This window comes from Lissotriton helveticus, chromosome 9 (genome assembly GCF_964261635.1).
Source record: "Lissotriton helveticus chromosome 9, aLisHel1.1, whole genome shotgun sequence".
In the NCBI taxonomy this organism is placed as follows: Eukaryota; Metazoa; Chordata; class Amphibia; order Caudata; family Salamandridae; genus Lissotriton; species Lissotriton helveticus.
This window is the reverse complement of record NC_136070.1, coordinates 3,199,703-3,217,469: the sequence shown is the minus strand read 5'-3', so window position 1 is coordinate 3,217,469 and position 17,767 is coordinate 3,199,703. Positions and strand designations below refer to the sequence as shown.

The 17,767-nt window shown below is 51.4% G+C and overlaps 1 protein-coding gene across 2 annotated transcripts in view; it reads right to left on the bottom strand.

Moving 5' to 3' along the window:
• Nucleotides 1-17,767, bottom strand: part of LOC144780842 (fibrous sheath-interacting protein 1-like) — a 746,598-nt gene that overhangs the window by 646,409 nt on the left and 82,422 nt on the right. The window lies entirely within an intron of this gene.

The window sequence follows — 17,767 nt, the reverse complement described above, 5'->3', positions numbered from 1 at the left end:
AGCGTTGTAAGACAGGTGGAGGCTGTGTCTGGCAGCGTTGTAAGACACAGGTGGAGGCTGTGTCTGGCAGCGTTGTAAGACACAGGTGGAGGCTGTGTCTGGGAGCGTTGTAAGACAGGTGGAGGCTGTGTCTGGCAGCGTTGTAAGACACAGGTGGAGGCTGTGTCTGGGAGCGTTGTAAGACAGGTGGAGGCTGTGTCTGGCAGCGTTGTAAGACACAGGTGGAGGCTGTGTCTGGCAGCGTTGTAAGACACAGGTGGAGGCTGTGTCTGGGAGCGTTGTAAGACACAGGTGGAGGCTGTGTCTGGGAGCGTTGTAAGACACAGGTGGAGGCTGTGTCTGGGAGCGTTGTAAGACACAGGTGGAGGCCGTGTCTGGGAGCGTTGTAAGACAGGTGGAGGCTGTGTCTGGCAGCGTTGTAAGACACAGGTGGAGGCTGTGTCTGGCAGCGTTGTAAGACACAGGTGGAGGCTGTGTCTGGGAGCGTTGTAAGACAGGTGGAGGCTGTGTCTGGCAGCGTTGTAAGACACAGGTGGAGGCTGTGTCTGGGAGCGTTGTAAGACAGGTGGAGGCTGTGTCTGGCAGCGTTGTAAGACACAGGTGGAGGCTGTGTCTGGGAGCGTTGTAAGACACATGTGGAAGCTGTGTCTGGCAGCGTTGTAAGACACAGGTGGAGGCTGTGTCTGGGAGCGTTGTAAGACACAGGTGGAGGCTGTGTCTGGGAGCGTTGTAAGACACATGTGGAAGCTGTGTCTGGCAGCGTTGTAAGACAGGTGGAGGCTGTGTCTGGCAGCGTTGTAAGACACAGGTGGAAGCTGTGTCTGGCAGCGTTGTAAGACACAGGTGGAGGCTGTGTCTGGGAGCGTTGTAAGACACATGTGGAAGCTGTGTCTGGCAGCGTTGTAAGACACAGGTGGAGGCTGTGTCTGGCAGCGTTGTAAGACAGGTGGAGGCTGTGTCTGGGAGCGTTGTAAGACACATGTGGAAGCTGTGTCTGGCAGCATTGTAAGACACAGGTGGAAGCTGTGTCTGGCAGCGTTGTAAGACACAGGTGGAGGCTGTGTCTGGCAGCGTTGTAAGACACAGGTGGAGGCTGTGTCTGGCAGCGTTGTAAGACAGGTGGAGGCTGTGTCTGGGAGCGTTGTAAGACACATGTGGAAGCTGTGTCTGGCAGCGTTGTAAGACACAGGTGGAGGCTGTGTCTGGGAGCGTTGTAAGACACATGTGGAAGCTGTGTCTGGCAGCGTTGTAAGACACAGGTGGAGGCTGTGTCTGGCAGCGTTGTAAGACAGGTGGAGGCTGTGTCTGGGAGCGTTGTAAGACACATGTGGAAGCTGTGTCTGGCAGCATTGTAAGACACAGGTGGAAGCTGTGTCTGGCAGCGTTGTAAGACACAGGTGGAGGCTGTGTCTGGCAGCGTTGTAAGACACAGGTGGAGGCTGTGTCTGGCAGCATTGTAAGACACAGGTGGAGGCTGTGTCTGGCAGCATTGTAAGACACACGTGGAAGCTGTGTCTGGCAGCGTTGTAAGACACAGGTGGAGGCTGTGTCTGGCAGCGTTGTAAGACACAGGTGGAGGCTGTGTCTGGGAGCGTTGTAAAACACGTGGAAGCTGTGTCTGGCAGCATTGTAAGACACAGGTGGAGGCTGTGTCTGGCAGCTTTGTAAGACACAGGTGGAAGCTGTGTCTGGCAGCATTGTAAGACACAGGTGGAGGATGTGTCTGACAGCGTTGTAAGACTCAGGTAGAGGCTGTGTCTGGCAGCTTTGTAAGACACAGGTGGAGGCTGTGTCTGGCAGCGTTGTAAGACACAGGTGGAGGCTGTGTCTGGGAGCGTTGTAAGACACGTGGAAGCTGTGTCTGGCAGCACTGGGCCAGGGACAGACTAATTTGCATACAGCCAGGTTCTGAAACTGGGATGGTGCAATGAGCTAAAAAACGGTGTTGGATCTAACCCTGATCTCTTGACTGGGTGAGAGTACTCTGCTTAATTCAGAGACTCTGTCCATCACCACCACTTGTTGTAAATAATTTTGTCCACCCTAAGCGTGGAAGGGTATACTCAGATGTGAGTCCCTTGCTCATTGCACCATCAGGATTCAAGCAAGCCGGGCCGAAGACGCCTGAAATGGCAGAAACCGGTCCCCGGAAGCTTGTTTCCTTCCCAGTGTAAGAATTGGCTTTTGTAGTCTGGTCTGCCCTGTTCCCATGATGCACTGGGCCAGGGACAGACTAATTTGCATACAGCCAGGTTCTGAAACTGGGATGGTGCAATGAGCTAAAAAACGGTGTTGGATCTAACCCTGATCTCTTGACTGGGTGAGAGTACTCTGCTTAATTCAGAGACTCTGTCCATCACCACCACTTGTTGTAAATAATTTTGTCCACCCTAAGCGTGGAAGGGTATACTCAGATGTGAGTCCCTTGCTCATTGCACCATCAGGATTCAAGCAAGCCGGGCCGAAGACGCCTGAAATGGCAGAAACCGGTCCCCGGAAGCTTGTTTCCTTCCCAGTGTAAGAATTGGCTTTTGTAGTCTGGTCTGCCCTGTTCCCATGATGCACTGGGCCAGGGACAGACTAATTTGCATACAGCCAGGTTCTGAAACTGGGATGGTGCAATGAGCTAAAAAACGGTGTTGGATCTAACCCTGATCTCTTGACTGGGTGAGAGTACTCTGCTTAATTCAGAGACTCTGTCCATCACCACCACTTGTTGTAAATAATTTTGTCCACCCTAAGCGTGGAAGGGTATACTCAGATGTGAGTCCCTTGCTCATTGCACCATCAGGATTCAAGCAAGCCAGGCCGAAGACGCCTGAAATGGCAGAAACCAGTCCCCGGAAGCTTGTTTCCTTCCCAGTGTAAGAATTGGCTTTTGTAGTCTGGTCTGCCCTGTTCCCATGATGCACTGGGCCAGGGACAGACTAATTTGCATACAGCCAGGTTCTGAAACTGGGATGGTGCAATGAGCTAAAAAACGGTGTTGGATCTAACCCTGATCTCTTGACTGGGTGAGAGTACTCTGCTTAATTCAGAGACTCTGTCCATCACCACCACTTGTTGTAAATAATTTGTCCACCCTAAGCGTGGAAGGGTATACTCAGATGTGAGTCCCTTGCTCATTGCACCATCAGGATTCAAGCAAGCCGGGCCGAAGACGCCTGAAATGGCAGAAACCGGTCCCCGGAAGCTTGTTTCCTTCCCAGTGTAAGAATTGGCTTTTGTAGTCTGGTCTGCCCTGTTCCCATGATGCACTGGGCCAGGGACAGACTAATTTGCATACAGCCAGGTTCTGAAACTGGGATGGTGCAATGAGCTAAAAAACGGTGTTGGATCTAACCCTGATCTCTTGACTGGGTGAGAGTACTCTGCTTAATTCAGAGACTCTGTCCATCACCACCACTTGTTGTAAATAATTTTCTCCACCCTAAGCGTGGAAGGGTATACTCAGATGTGAGTCCCTTGCTCATTGCACCATCAGGATTCAAGCAAGCCGGGCCGAAGACGCCTGAAATGGCAGAAACCGGTCCCCGGAAGCTTGTTTCCTTCCCAGTGTAAGAATTGGCTTTTGTAGTCTGGTCTGCCCTGTTCCCATGATGCACTGGGCCAGGGACAGACTAATTTGCATACAGCCAGGTTCTGAAACTGGGATGGTGCAATGAGCTAAAAAACGGTGTTGGATCTAACCCTGATCTCTTGACTGGGTGAGAGTACTCTGCTTAATTCAGAGACTCTGTCCATCACCACCACTTGTTGTAAATAATTTTGTCCACCCTAAGCGTGGAAGGGTATACTCAGATGTGAGTCCCTTGCTCATTGCACCATCAGGATTCAAGCAAGCCGGGCCGAAGACGCCTGAAATGGCAGAAACCGGTCCCCGGAAGCTTGTTTCCTTCCCAGTGTAAGAATTGGCTTTTGTAGTCTGGTCTGCCCTGTTCCCATGATGCACTGGGCCAGGGACAGACTAATTTGCATACAGCCAGGTTCTGAAACTGGGATGGTGCAATGAGCTAAAAAACGGTGTTGGATCTAACCCTGATCTCTTGACTGGGTGAGAGTACTCTGCTTAATTCAGAGACTCTGTCCATCACCACCACTTGTTGTAAATAATTTTGTCCACCCTAAGCGTGGAAGGGTATACTCAGATGTGAGTCCCTTGCTCATTGCACCATCAGGATTCAAGCAAGCCGGGCCGAAGACGCCTGAAATGGCAGAAACCGGTCCCCGGAAGCTTGTTTCCTTCCCAGTGTAAGAATTGGCTTTTGTAGTCTGGTCTGCCCTGTTCCCATGATGCACTGGGCCAGGGACAGACTAATTTGCATACAGCCAGGTTCTGAAACTGGGATGGTGCAATGAGCTAAAAAACGGTGTTGGATCTAACCCTGATCTCTTGACTGGGTGAGAGTACTCTGCTTTATTCAGAGACTCTGTCCATCACCACCACTTGTTGTAAATAATTTTGTCCACCCTAAGCGTGGAAGGGTATACTCAGATGTGAGTCCCTTGCTCATTGCACCATCAGGATTCAAGCAAGCCGGGCCGAAGACGCCTGAAATGGCAGAAACCGGTCCCCGGAAGCTTGTTTCCTTCCCAGTGTAAGAATTGGCTTTTGTAGTCTGGTCTGCCCTGTTCCCATGATGCACTGGGCCAGGGACAGACTAATTTGCATACAGCCAGGTTCTGAAACTGGGATGGTGCAATGAGCTAAAAAACGGTGTTGGATCTAACCCTGATCTCTTGACTGGGTGAGAGTACTCTGCTTAATTCAGAGACTCTGTCCATCACCACCACTTGTTGTAAATAATTTTGTCCACCCTAAGCGTGGAAGGGTATACTCAGATGTGAGTCCCTTGCTCATTGCACCATCAGGATTCAAGCAAGCCGAGCCGAAGACGCCTGAAATGGCAGAAACCGGTCCCCGGAAGCTTGTTTCCTTCCCAGTGTAAGAATTGGCTTTTGTAGTCTGGTCTGCCCTGTTCCCATGATGCACTGGGCCAGGGACAGACTAATTTGCATACAGCCAGGTTCTGAAACTGGGATGGTGCAATGAGCTAAAAAACGGTGTTGGATCTAACCCTGATCTATTGACTGGGTGAGAGTACTCTGCTTAATTCAGAGACTCTGTCCATCACCACCACTTGTTGTAAATAATTTTGTCCACCCTAAGCGTGGAAGGGTATACTCAGATGTGAGTCCCTTGCTCATTGCACCATCAGGATTCAAGCAAGCCGGGCCGAAGACGCCTGAAATGGCAGAAACCGGTCCCCGGAAGCTTGTTTCCTTCCCAGTGTAAGAATTGGCTTTTGTAGTCTGGTCTGCCCTGTTCCCATGATGCACTGGGCCAGGGACAGACTAATTTGCATACAGCCAGGTTCTGAAACTGGGATGGTGCAATGAGCTAAAAAACGGTGTTGGATCTAACCCTGATCTCTTGACTGGGTGAGAGTACTCTGCTTAATTCAGAGACTCTGTCCATCACCACCACTTGTTGTAAATAATTTTGTCCACCCTAAGCGTGGAAGGGTATACTCAGATGTGAGTCCCTTGCTCATTGCACCATCAGGATTCAAGCAAGCCGGGCCGAAGACGCCTGAAATGGCAGAAACCGGTCCCCGGAAGCTTGTTTCCTTCCCAGTGTAAGAATTGGCTTTTGTAGTCTGGTCTGCCCTGTTCCCATGATGCACTGGGCCAGGGACAGACTAATTTGCATACAGCCAGGTTCTGAAACTGGGATGGTGCAATGAGCTAAAAAACGGTGTTGGATCTAACCCTGATCTCTTGACTGGGTGAGAGTACTCTGCTTAATTCAGAGACTCTGTCCATCACCACCACTTGTTGTAAATAATGGCAGCATTGTAAGACACAGGTGGAGGCTGTGTCTGGCAGCTTTGTAAGACACAGGTGGAAGCTTTGTCTGGCAGCATTGTAAGACACAGGTGGAGGATGTGTCTGACAGCGTTGTAAGACTCAGGTAGAGGCTGTGTCTGGCAGCATTGTAAGACACAGGTGGAGGATGTGTCTGACAGCGTTGTAAGACACAGGTGGAGGCTGTATCTGGCAGCGTTGTAAGACAAAGGTGGAGGCTGTGTCTGGCAGCGTTGTAAGACACACGTGGAGGCTGTGTCTGGCAGCGTTGTAAGACACAGGTGGAGGCTGTGTCTGGCAGCATTGTAAGACACACGTGGAGGCTGTGTCTGGCAGCGTTGTAAGACAGGTGGAGGCTGTGTCTGGCAGCATTGTAAGACACAGGTGGAGGCTGTGTCTGGCAGCATTGTAAGACACAGGTGGAGGCTGTGTCTGGCAGCGTTGTAAGACACACGTGGAGGCTGTGTCTGGCAGCGTTGTAAGACACAGGTGGAGGCTGTGTCTGGCAGCATTGTAAGACACACGTGGAGGCTGTGTCTGGCAGCGTTGTAAGACAGGTGGAGGCTGTGTCTGGCAGCATTGTAAGACACAGGTGGAGGCTGTGTCTGGCAGCGTTGTAAGACCCATGTGGAGGCTGTGTCTGGCAGCGTTGTAAGACCCAGGAGGAGGTTGTGTCTGGCAGCGTTGTAAGACCCATGTGGAGGCTGTGTCTGGCAGCGTTGTAAGACACACGTGGAGGCTGTGTCTGGCAGCGTTGTAAGAGTCATATGGGGGGGACAAAGGCTGACCCGTGGTACAAAATGGCATTTTGGTTTGTGACCGAAGAAGACCTTGATCATAGATTGTCTGAGGTTTTGGGGGTGGGGGTAGGAGGCTGGTTTAGCAGATGGTGTGCACTTATGTTAGTGAAGCACCCGGCACTACTCCAGACAACCCTTAGGGTGATGTTACTGGTCTTAGACACACAAAGGAAGCTCTCCAAGTGGTAGCAGTGGAGAGCAGCAATCCGGCTTAGTCCAGGAGGAGTGTTATGTGGCTTGTTTCACCAGAATGAATCATATAGTTGGAAGTCAAGAACCAGGGGGTCAGTGCCCGGATATCACCAACAAACCTTGGCAGCAGTAACAGACGCGGTAAACGTAAACGGTGCAGCGTTGGGACCAGCAATGTCCAAGGGACTCATCGAGCAGGCCCCGAGGAAGTCGGGGAGCCCACTGGAACCAAAGAATACCCTCAAGAGGACCCACAGGCTCCATCTCCCAGCGCTGATGCTCGGCCTCGCCACACTTAAGGCGCGCTCTCCTTTGCCACAGCCAGTTCACATGCACTCTACCTCACCAATTGCACTTCCCGCAGGCACCTCACACACCCAACAAACTCAATACACATGACCACACATAGCCAAACCCCATTATACCACACCCCTTCCTGTCCTGCATACTTCTCAACACTCACTTCCTTACTAAACATGCCATGAAAACTTGGAATCTGCTACACGACCGCTCATTGGTCCTGCTCTTCATGACCAAAATATGGCTGACTCCCTCGTCGGTCCTAGTCACTGCCATGGAAATCAATTACGGATACAAGACGGCAGGACAACAGGACCCGGAGAAGGAATCGCGATCATCTTCAAAAAATTCATTTCATGCGCTACCATGTCGGTTAGCACTGCCAGCAACATTGAACACTTAACCTTCAAACTCCTCATGACCGTCAACTACACACTGAGTCGTATCCGCGCCTACCACCCTCCCGGACCATGCAACTTCAGCAGCACCATTGAGGACTTCATTGCCTCCCTGTGATCTCAAATACCACCTGCAGGACTTCAACGATCCCAACACGACGAGGACCAGTGTAAACTCGGACTCACACACGCTGCAGGACACCTACCGGACCCTATCTTCACCAGCTTCCGAGCCATCACATTAGACAAACCAACACCAATTGCCTGGCCCAACCACATCCTCATCAGCTTTAGCTTATCCATCCCACACCATCGCAGAAACACCCTCACCAAATGTTCGCAACTGGACTGGAACAAGATCCAAGAAGCATCCTTGTCTTCTGAACTCCTAAACAACGGCCCTGACACAACAACTTCCCTGAATCCTTCTCCAACTTCGATACCTGGATCACCGCTTACGCAGATACCCTGGCTTCACCCAAAGTCAACAAACACATGAGAACCAGAGCGCAAGCAAGCTGGTACACAGAAGAGCTCAGGCTCGCCAAACGCCATTGCAAGCAACTTGAATGCAGATGACGACAAAGTCAGAACGACACCGACAAGAGGACCTACAGATCCACCTTCAGATGCTACCACCAGCAGATCACAGTCACCAAACCAGTCACACTCACCAACTGCATCAGAACCAGTACTAACAGTGCCAAGGAAACTTTTGGTATAATGAAAGACGTCACCTCTTCGGCAGCAAGCTCTTATCAGTGTAATCTCCTCAAGGACCTTTGCACCCATCTGTCCCTAATCTTCAGCTACAAGATCGCCAGCATTTACAACAACTTCAAGCCCCAACCAGGGCCTTCCACCCTTAAAGACCTCCTAAGAACACCAAGGGGACCACCCTGACCACCTGGCCCACAATCACCTTTCAAGAAACTGCAAACCCCATGCAGCTCATGCACTCTGGAGTACCATCTGACCCTGCCCTCACCACATCTTCACCAAAAGACTGGACTCCACCAGCAGAGCCCTCACCACATCTTCACCAAGAGACTGGACTCCACCAGCAGAGCCCTCACCTTGACGTGAATGTCTAAATCATTACAGACACTTACCCGGATGCCTGGAAACACACCACAGCCCCCGACCCACCAATTAACCTTCAACAAACCCGAAGATACTAGCCATCTCTTGGTCTATCTCCTTGCTACCCTGCCCAGCAGAAGTAATGTTTATTAAACACCGACCCACCACCTCACTGACAACCACCTCTTTAACAACACTCAAACAGGATTTAGACCCAACCGCAGCCTTATTGTGAGAAGTTGGCCTGATGTGCAGTGCTCACTATTCTAGTGATCACTATGTATCAGTCCAAACAACCCTTATTGATGATTGGTTGTAAGTCAACCTTATAGACCAGCTATCCTAGTAGCATGGATACGAGCAGTCTAAGGCTAAGACTCTAGAGGGCGTGTTAAGCCAGCTGTTTTACCATCACATTACCCCTTGAACACCAAGTGAAAGGACACCACACAAGTTGTTATGAAAATAAACGTATATTTATTTATAACAAGTCTACCCTGAACTCTTTATGAGTCAGGGAGCTAAGCACACAACAAAACTCTTACGAAAATACTTTAAGTCGCACAATTTACACAAATGCCCTAGGGGCACGAAAAACCATATACACAGTAAGTGGAATGCGAACTTGCTAGCAGGTAAGTAATACTTTTCTAGACTTAGGAATCGCTAGGCCTACAATTCTAACCACTGGGTCTAGATGCAGGAGGCCTGTGGACGTCGTGTGCAGAGTGGGAACTCTCACTCGTAAGGCGGGAAAAAGTCTATGGAGGCTAGCAGTTGCAAAGTTACTGTTCTCAGGCTAACCCGACTAGTTGGGACGAAAACGGGAGTGGATCCGAACACTTGGAGTGTTGGACTATGCTGGGGCACCGGAGTGCTGGATTTACCTAGCCCAGGGGCTGCTGCTGCATAGGGTTCAAGTTGCGTCGGAAACCCACGTTGACGGACCAGGAGCCTGAAGAAGAAGTTGCTGGCAGGCGGCCAGTGAAGAAAAGTTTGAAGAGATCCAAGCCTGGATCAGGGAAGGAGAAAACCTGAAAGCAGAGGGGACCAAGTTCTTGAATCACTAGCCAGTGATTAAGTGGGCACCAGGATGGCACCGGGCGAAGTCACCGCAGTCAGGTGAGTGGGCGCTGCTGGGCTCTGCAGTCTCTCGGACCAGGAGGCGTTGTCGGCGACCAGGATGGAGGTGCGAGCTGTCCCACGAAGGTTCTTGCTGTCGACGTCGCTGGACCCAGGATTGGGCAACAAGTCTTGGCAAATGCAAGGCCCACGCGGTGGACCTAAAATGGCGTCTTGAGTGGACAAGGAGGGTCCAGAGTGCTCCTCTTTTGGAGGGGAGCACGGGCTAGTCTGGAGCAACCAGACCAGCAGTGTTAGTTGTCGTGGAGCGTCGTGAGGGGGCCACTAGCCAACGGGCAAGTGACCTGGACAACGCGGTGAGCAGCAAAAAGCAGAAGGGCCCCACGCCGATCTCGTGGATGCAGGGGGGCTGGACTTCGGTGCTGGAGCTGCTCAGGGTCGGGGCTTCTCTTACCCCAAGGCACTCAGTCGAGGGTCACTCAGGCGTCGTGCTGGACAAGCGTCGTGCAGTTCTGAAGATGGCCGGTCCCTCGAGGTCTCGTCACACCCACGGATCACAGCTGGGCTGATGATGTAGGTTGAGGTCAGAGGTGCCAGGGAAGCCGGTTCTCGTCGTGCTGGAGCAGTCTTGATCCGAAGGAGAGACTGGCAACAAACCGCGATGCTTGGTTGGTGCCTGCTGCTGCAGGGTGACTACTCCTTAGTCACAAGGGAGAATCTTGGGAAGAAGTCTTGAGTTCCTTTCGTGGAAAGTAGTTTCAGGATTCAAAGATGATCTGATTTGGAAGGGGGCCAGTCCTACCTTTATCCTGCAAAAAGGGGATGGCACGCGACTAAGTCCTGCCCTATGGGTGGGACCAGGAGGGGGGTGGTTACACCCCTCTCCTTTGGCGAGCTTTCCCCAGGCCAGGGGCTGGAGTGCCCCTGGAACTGGTTTCAGCCGGCCTATGCACAGTGAGCACCGGGGTGCCACTTGCAGTCACCTTCCTCTAAAGCCCTGCCTACCTAGAATACACAAAATCCTGTCTGGGACGGTGCTGGCACCGCCCCTGGCAGGAAACCCTTTGTCCTTGCCTCCTGGGCTGGGAGGACTCCCAGCAGCAGGAGGGCAGACTTGTGTCTCGGTGGCAGCATCCATTTTGTGGAGCTAAGGCTCTGTCTAACTTTAACCGGGGTTACAGGTTACATATATGTCGTGTCCCTCTAGAAGGGTGGAATGCTAACCCCGTCGCCAGAATTGGCGAGGGGTTAGTATTCCAATTCGTATGACACCTTACTCGACATGTTTTGATAAAGCGATACCAGAGTTGGCATATAACCGCGAGGATTATAATGCACTTAAGAGTATATGGTATGCGATATCATGGAAACGGCTAAGGGATGGTTCCCGAAAGCCGCAGACAGGCTCAGCTCATGCCAGAGCACTATCTCACACGATTCCAAGCACTCTGCCTTCAGGATTGTCAAGGCCTGCCATAGGAGTGACTGATAGGAGATCTGTGTGTCCATTTTTAGGGTTAGATATAGGTATACTATATCTAAAGCAAAGGGTGATTACACCACCTTGCCCCAGCTGTCGTGCAGCCAGTTGTGTCAGATTAGGATGGCCAGCCAGGGGTGGCATAATACATGCTGCAGCCCCTGGTAGGCCCTGGGTACACCTATGCCCTGGGTACCTAAGGTACACTGTACAGGGACTGATAAGGTGACTCAGTATCCAATTAGATATGTACCTAAGGTACATGGAATCCATTTTACAGAGAGAGCAGTGGGCCTGGGGTCCTGAATAGCAGGGCCCCAGGTCAACTAAGTCAGAAAACCAGCAAAACACCAGGCAAAAAGTTGGGGGCAACCATAGTCAGGGATCTACCTTCCTACATAACCTCCCCCCAAACGAAAGGAGATAAGGCTATCCTTGCCAGGTAAGCCTATATTGCCTGAGTGGCCATATAAGGAAGTACCAGCACTGGCATGGTTACCCCCTATCTCATGGTCCACTAAGCAATCCCTCACCCTAAGGGTATCTGAGGGTCTGCACCATAGGGAATCTCTACCTGTGGTGTGTTTTGGCAAAGGAAAAGGCTGGTGCTGAAATGGAGTACTGAAGTGAGGCTCCACTAATTTTGGGCTCAGCTTCCTCCAATCATTTTCCACTATAGAGGCCTTTCTTTCCAAGACTGAGTTGTTTTGGGCTCTCAGGGTCAACCTCTGGCTACCTACAGCTGGAGGTTGGGTCCCTCTGTTTGGCTTACTGGAGGGACAGATCAGGTTTGGGGCCCTCAGGTCCCAGGTTTGGCTGTGCCCAACAGTGTCCATCTGTGGGAGGTCCCTAACTAAATTTAAGGGGGATCCCTCAGGAGTCTGTTTTATTTTCACTTGGCTAGGATTACTAGCTTCAGTGCCCTTAATCTGTTGATTGGGAAGTTCTTTTGGACAGGGGGCCCTTTGGGGTCCACCACTGGCCTCCCTGACCTCTACAGCCCTGGGCTGACTGAGGCAGGGTAGAGAGGGGCAGGTTACCTGCTCCAGACTGGGTCCCACCTTGGAAGGGTCCACTGACATCAGGGGCTCTGCCAGGCTAGGCCTGACTACCTCTGGGGCAGTTCCTTCACAAGGGGTCAGATCAGTTCCCTGAGGAGGCTGATCCTTTCCTAAAGTCTGGTGGGAGGGAGATTTCTCTTCCTCCTCAATGCCCTCTGTCTGAGTGGAGTGATCCATAGTTTCAGGCTTCACAACACTATCATCTGTCTGAGTTTGAGCTGTGGCCATCACAACTCTCCCAACCTTTTCAGGAGGGGGCTCAGTTTGGGTGTGGGCTGTTACCATTACAGCCTTGACAGCCTGTTCTGGGAAGGAAGTTGTCTGAGATTGGGTTGTGACTGGCACAACCCTCCTGACCTGTTCAGGGAGGACATCTTGGACTGGGGCTGTGGCTATCACTGCCCCACTAACCTTACCATGGAAGTTTACCATTTTAGAATGGGTTTCTTGCTCTACTTCAGCCCAGGCTGAGAGCTCTAAATCATTCCCCAGTAGGCAATCTACAGGCAAGTTTGGTGACACTGCCACTCTCTTGTGGCCAGTGACACCTCCCCAGCTGAGATTGACCACTGCCATGGGATGATCTCTCTGTACTCCATCAATATTGGTCACCTGGTATGTGGCACCAGGTAAAAGTTGCCTTGAGGGGACTAGACTCTCAGTCACCATAGTGATGCTAGCCCCTGTATCTCTATAGGCCTCAACTTTTATACCATTGATGAGGGGCTCCTGTCTGTACTTGCCCAAAGTGTTGGGACAAGTTGTGAAGTTGGCAAACCCCATGCCAGTCTCACAGACAAGAGGATCTAAGTTTGGGGACCTGGTTAGGCCAGAGTCCCCAGGAACTCCCAAAGTAAAGGCACCCAAATTCTTGGGGGCACTCCCACCACCTGGGGGATTACTACTAGTAGTAACAGGAGGCTTGGGAATGTTACTTGGGGGTATGTTCTCCTTATTGTTATTCTTTGGGCAACTGCTGTCAGTTTTCAAATGACCCACCTGTTTACAGGGATAACAATAAGGTTTCTTCTGGTTATTAGAAGGATTCTGGGACCCACCCCCCTCAGAGGATTTTTGGGGCCCTGATGTGGTTTGATCTGAAGATTTATTCCCACCCTTCTCTTGAGGCTTGGTTGATTCCTTTTTCTGGTCACCACCTTGGTTCTTAGGCCTAATCCTGGTTCTGACCCACTTGTCTGCCCTCTTACCCAATTCTTGTGGAGAGGTCAGATCAGAGTCTACCAGGTGCTGGTGTAATAACTGGTTCTGACAATTATTTAAGACTTGCTCTCTCATAATCAGATTATACAATCCTGTGTAATCAGTAACCTTGCTACCCAGCAACCAGCCCTACAAAGCCTTAGTGGCACTATCCACAAAGTCAGACCAGTCCTGAGACTGAGTTTTCTGGGTGTCTCTGAACAGCAACCTGTACTGCTCAGTGGTTAAACCAAACCCATCAACCAGTGTATTTTTCAGGACCTGGTAATTATTAGCATCCTCCACTCTTGTAGTGAGGAGCTTGTCTCTACCTTTACCATCAAAGGAGAGCCACGGTATAGCTGCCCACTGACTTTGGGGAATGCCCTGCACAGTGCAGGCCCTCTCCAAAGCAGCCATCCATTTCTGGATGTCATCCCCTTGCTTAAAGGGGGGCACTATTTTTGTCAGGTGTTTAGTGTCTAAACCCTTCTCTCTATCTCTTGGGAGATTGCTGCCACCAGTGGGAGCTAGCCCACTCATCTGCTGCTCTCTAGCAAAGGCAAGCTTTTCTTTGGCCAGGGCAAGTTCTTCCCTTTCAATCTTCAGAGTAGCCTGTCTCATCCTAGCTTCATGCTCCCTTCTCTGAGGGGAAGTCAATCTCCTCTGGGGAGAGTTCCTTCTCCTCTGAGAAGAGGCATTAGAGTGCAGAGATCTATTGGAGTCCCTAGAAAGAGATCTATCTCTCCTAACTCCAAGGTTAGGCCTACTTAGGGTCAGTACTGGGGGTCCCCCAGATCCTAGCCCAAGCAAGTCTATGTTGGCCCTAGTTAGCCTTCTGACTACCTCAAGACCTCTGTCTACCTCATCCCCAGAGAGTTCCTCAGGCTCCTCCTCCTCAACTGCATTTACAGTGTTGTGGAGGTCTGGATCACCAAGGTGCCCCTCTAAGGCTGGCATATTCCCCTCTCCCTGAGATGCTTTACTAGCATCATAGGTCTCTAAGAGATCCAACAGGAAGGGAGTGGTGGGGTTAGCCCCCTGTTTCAATTTCCTGGAGGTACACAAGTGTCTCAACTCCTGGAAATTGAGAGCTGCATACCTTGAGCTGACCTGTGGAGGGTCAATCACCACAAGAGGGGTCCCTGAGGACTCTCCCTGGGTAGACATGCATTTCTAGTGAGGTGTAAGTGGTGCACTTACCTACACTATATGTTTGCCTACTGATCCCTTGCTAGAGTTGTAGTTTAGGGTGTGCTAGGCCCTAGGAGCTACAACAGCTGGTTCAGTAGAACTCAGAGTATTCTAAGCTAAGTTATATGTACCTTTAGTACTTATGTGATCTTTCACAAGATATTCTTAGGATATGTGTGGTAAAACAACAGCAAGCTCAAATCCCACCGCTTCCACCAATGTGAGAAGTTGGCCTGATATGCAGTGCTCACTATTCTAGTGATCACTATGTATCAGTCCAAACAACCCTTATTGATGATTGGTTGTAAGTCAACCTTATAGACCAGCTATCCTAGTAGCATGGATACGAGCAGTCTAAGGCTAAGACTCTAGAGGGCGTGTTAAGCCAGCTGTTTTACCATCACATTACCCCTTGAACACCAAGTGAAAGGACACCACACAAGTTGTTATGAAAATAAACGTATATTTATTAATAACAAGTCTACCCTGAACTCTTTATGAGTCAGGGAGCTAAGCACACAACAAAACTCTTACGAAAATACTTTAAGTCGCACAATTTACACAAATGCCCTAGGGGCACGAAAAACCATATACACAGTAAGTGGAATGCGAACTTGCTAGCAGGTAAGTAATACTTTTCTAGACTTAGGAATCGCTAGGCCTACAATTCTAACCACTGGGTCTAGATGCAGGAGGCCTGTGGACGTCGTGTGCAGAGTGGGAACTCTCACGCGTAAGGCGGGAAAAAGTCTATGGAGGCTAGCAGTTGCAAAGTTACTGTTCTCGGGCGAACCCGACTAGTTGGGACGAAAACGGGAGTGGATCCGAACACTTGGAGTGTTGGACTATGCTGGGGCACCGGAGTGCTGGATTTACCTAGCCCAGGGGCTGCGGCTGCAAAGGTTCAAGTTGCGTCGGAAACCCACGTTGACGGACCAGGAGCCTGAAGAAGAAGTTGCTGGCAGGCGGCCAGTGAAGAAAAGTTTGAAGAGATCCAAGCCTGGATCAGGGAAGGAGAAAACCTGAAAGCAGAGGGGACCAAGTTCTTGAATCACTAGCCAGTGATTAAATGGGCACCAGGATGGCACCGGGCGAAGTCACCGCAGTCAGGTGAGTGGGCGCTGCTGGGCTCTGCGGTCTCTCGGACCAGGAGGCGTTGTCGGCGACCAGGATGGAGGTGCGAGCTGTCCCACGAGGGTTCTTGCTGTCGATGTCGCTGGACCCAGGATTGGGCAACAAGTCTTGGCAAATGCAAGGCCCACGCGGTGGACCTAAAATGGCGTCTTGAGTGGACCAGGAGGGTCCAGAGTGCTCCTCTTTTGGAGGGGAGCACGGGCTAGTCTGGAGCAACCAGACCAGCAGTGTTAGTTGTCGTGGAGCGTCGTGAGGGGGCCACTAGCCAACGGGCAAGTGACCTGGACAACGCGGTGAGCAGCAAAAAGCAGAAGGGCCCCACGCCGATCTCGTGGATGCAGGGGGGCTGGACTTCGGTGCTGGAGCTGCTCAGGGTCGGGGCTTCTCTTACCCCAAGGCACTCAGTCGAGGGTCACTCAGGCGTCGTGCTGGACAAGCGTCGTGCAGTTCTGAAGATGGCCGGTCCCTCGAGGTCTCGTCACACCCACGGATCACAGCTGGGCTGATGATGTAGGTTGAGGTCAGAGGTGCCAGGGAAGCCGGTTCTCGTCGTGCTGGAGCAGTCTTGATCCGAAGGAGAGACTGGCAACAAACCGCGATGCTTGGTTGGTGCCTGCTGCTGCAGGGTGACTACTCCTTAGTCACAAGGGAGAATCTTGGGAAGAAGTCTTGAGTTCCTTTCGTGGAAAGTAGTTTCAGGATTCAAAGATGATCTGATTTGGAAGGGGGCCAGTCCTACCTTTATCCTGCAAAAAGGGGATGGCACGCGACTAAGTCCTGCCCTATGGGTGGGACCAGGAGGGGGGTGGTTACACCCCTCTCCTTTGGCGGGCTTTCCCCAGGCCAGGGGCTGGAGTGCCCCTGGAACTGGTTTCAGCCGGCCTATGCACAGTGAGCACCGGGGTGCCACTTGCAGTCACCTTCCTCTAAAGCCCTGCCTACCTAGAATACACAAAATCCTGTCTGGGACGGTGCTGGCACCGCCCCTGGCAGGAAACCCTTTGTCCTTGCCTCCTGGGCTGGGAGGACTCCCAGCAGCAGGAGGGCAGACTTGTGTCTCGGTGGCAGCATCCATTTTGTGGAGCTAAGGCTCTGTCTAACTTTAACCGGGGTTACAGGTTACATATATGTCGTGTCCCTCTAGAAGGGTGGAATGCTAACCCCGTCGCCAGAATTGGCGAGGGGTTAGTATTCCAATTCGTATGACACCTTACTCGACATGTTTTGATAAAGCGATACCAGAGTTGGCATATAACCGCGAGGATTATAATGCACTTAAGAGTATATGGTATGCGATATCATGGAAACGGCTAAGGGATGGTTCCCGAAAGCCGCAGACAGGCTCAGCTCATGCCAGAGCACTATCTCACACGATTCCAAGCACTCTGCCTTCAGGATTGTCAAGGCCTGCCATAGGAGTGACTGATAGGAGATCTGTGTGTCCATTTTTAGGGTTAGATATAGGTATACTATATCTAAAGCAAAGGGTGATTACACCACCTTGCCCCAGCTGTCGTGCAGCCAGTTGTGTCAGATTAGGATGGCCAGCCAGGGGTGGCATAATACATGCTGCAGCCCCTGGTAGGCCCTGGGTACACCTATGCCCTGGGTACCTAAGGTACACTGTACAGGGACTGATAAGGTGACTCAGTATCCAATTAGATATGTACCTAAGGTACATGGAATCCATTTTACAGAGAGAGCAGTGGGCCTGGGGTCCTGAATAGCAGGGCCCCAGGTCAACTAAGTCAGAAAACCAGCAAAACACCAGGCAAAAAGTTGGGGGCAACCATAGTCAGGGATCTACCTTCCTACACTTATCCTACTGGAGCTTTCCCATTGGCATCCACGGTACTGCACTTTGCAGGATGTGTTCCTTATTGACAGGCCACACCCAGCTGGTGAGCCTGGTCCACTGCACCTCAGATGCGGATAACCTCATCTGCAGAGTTCCACAAAGATCCTCACCCAGCC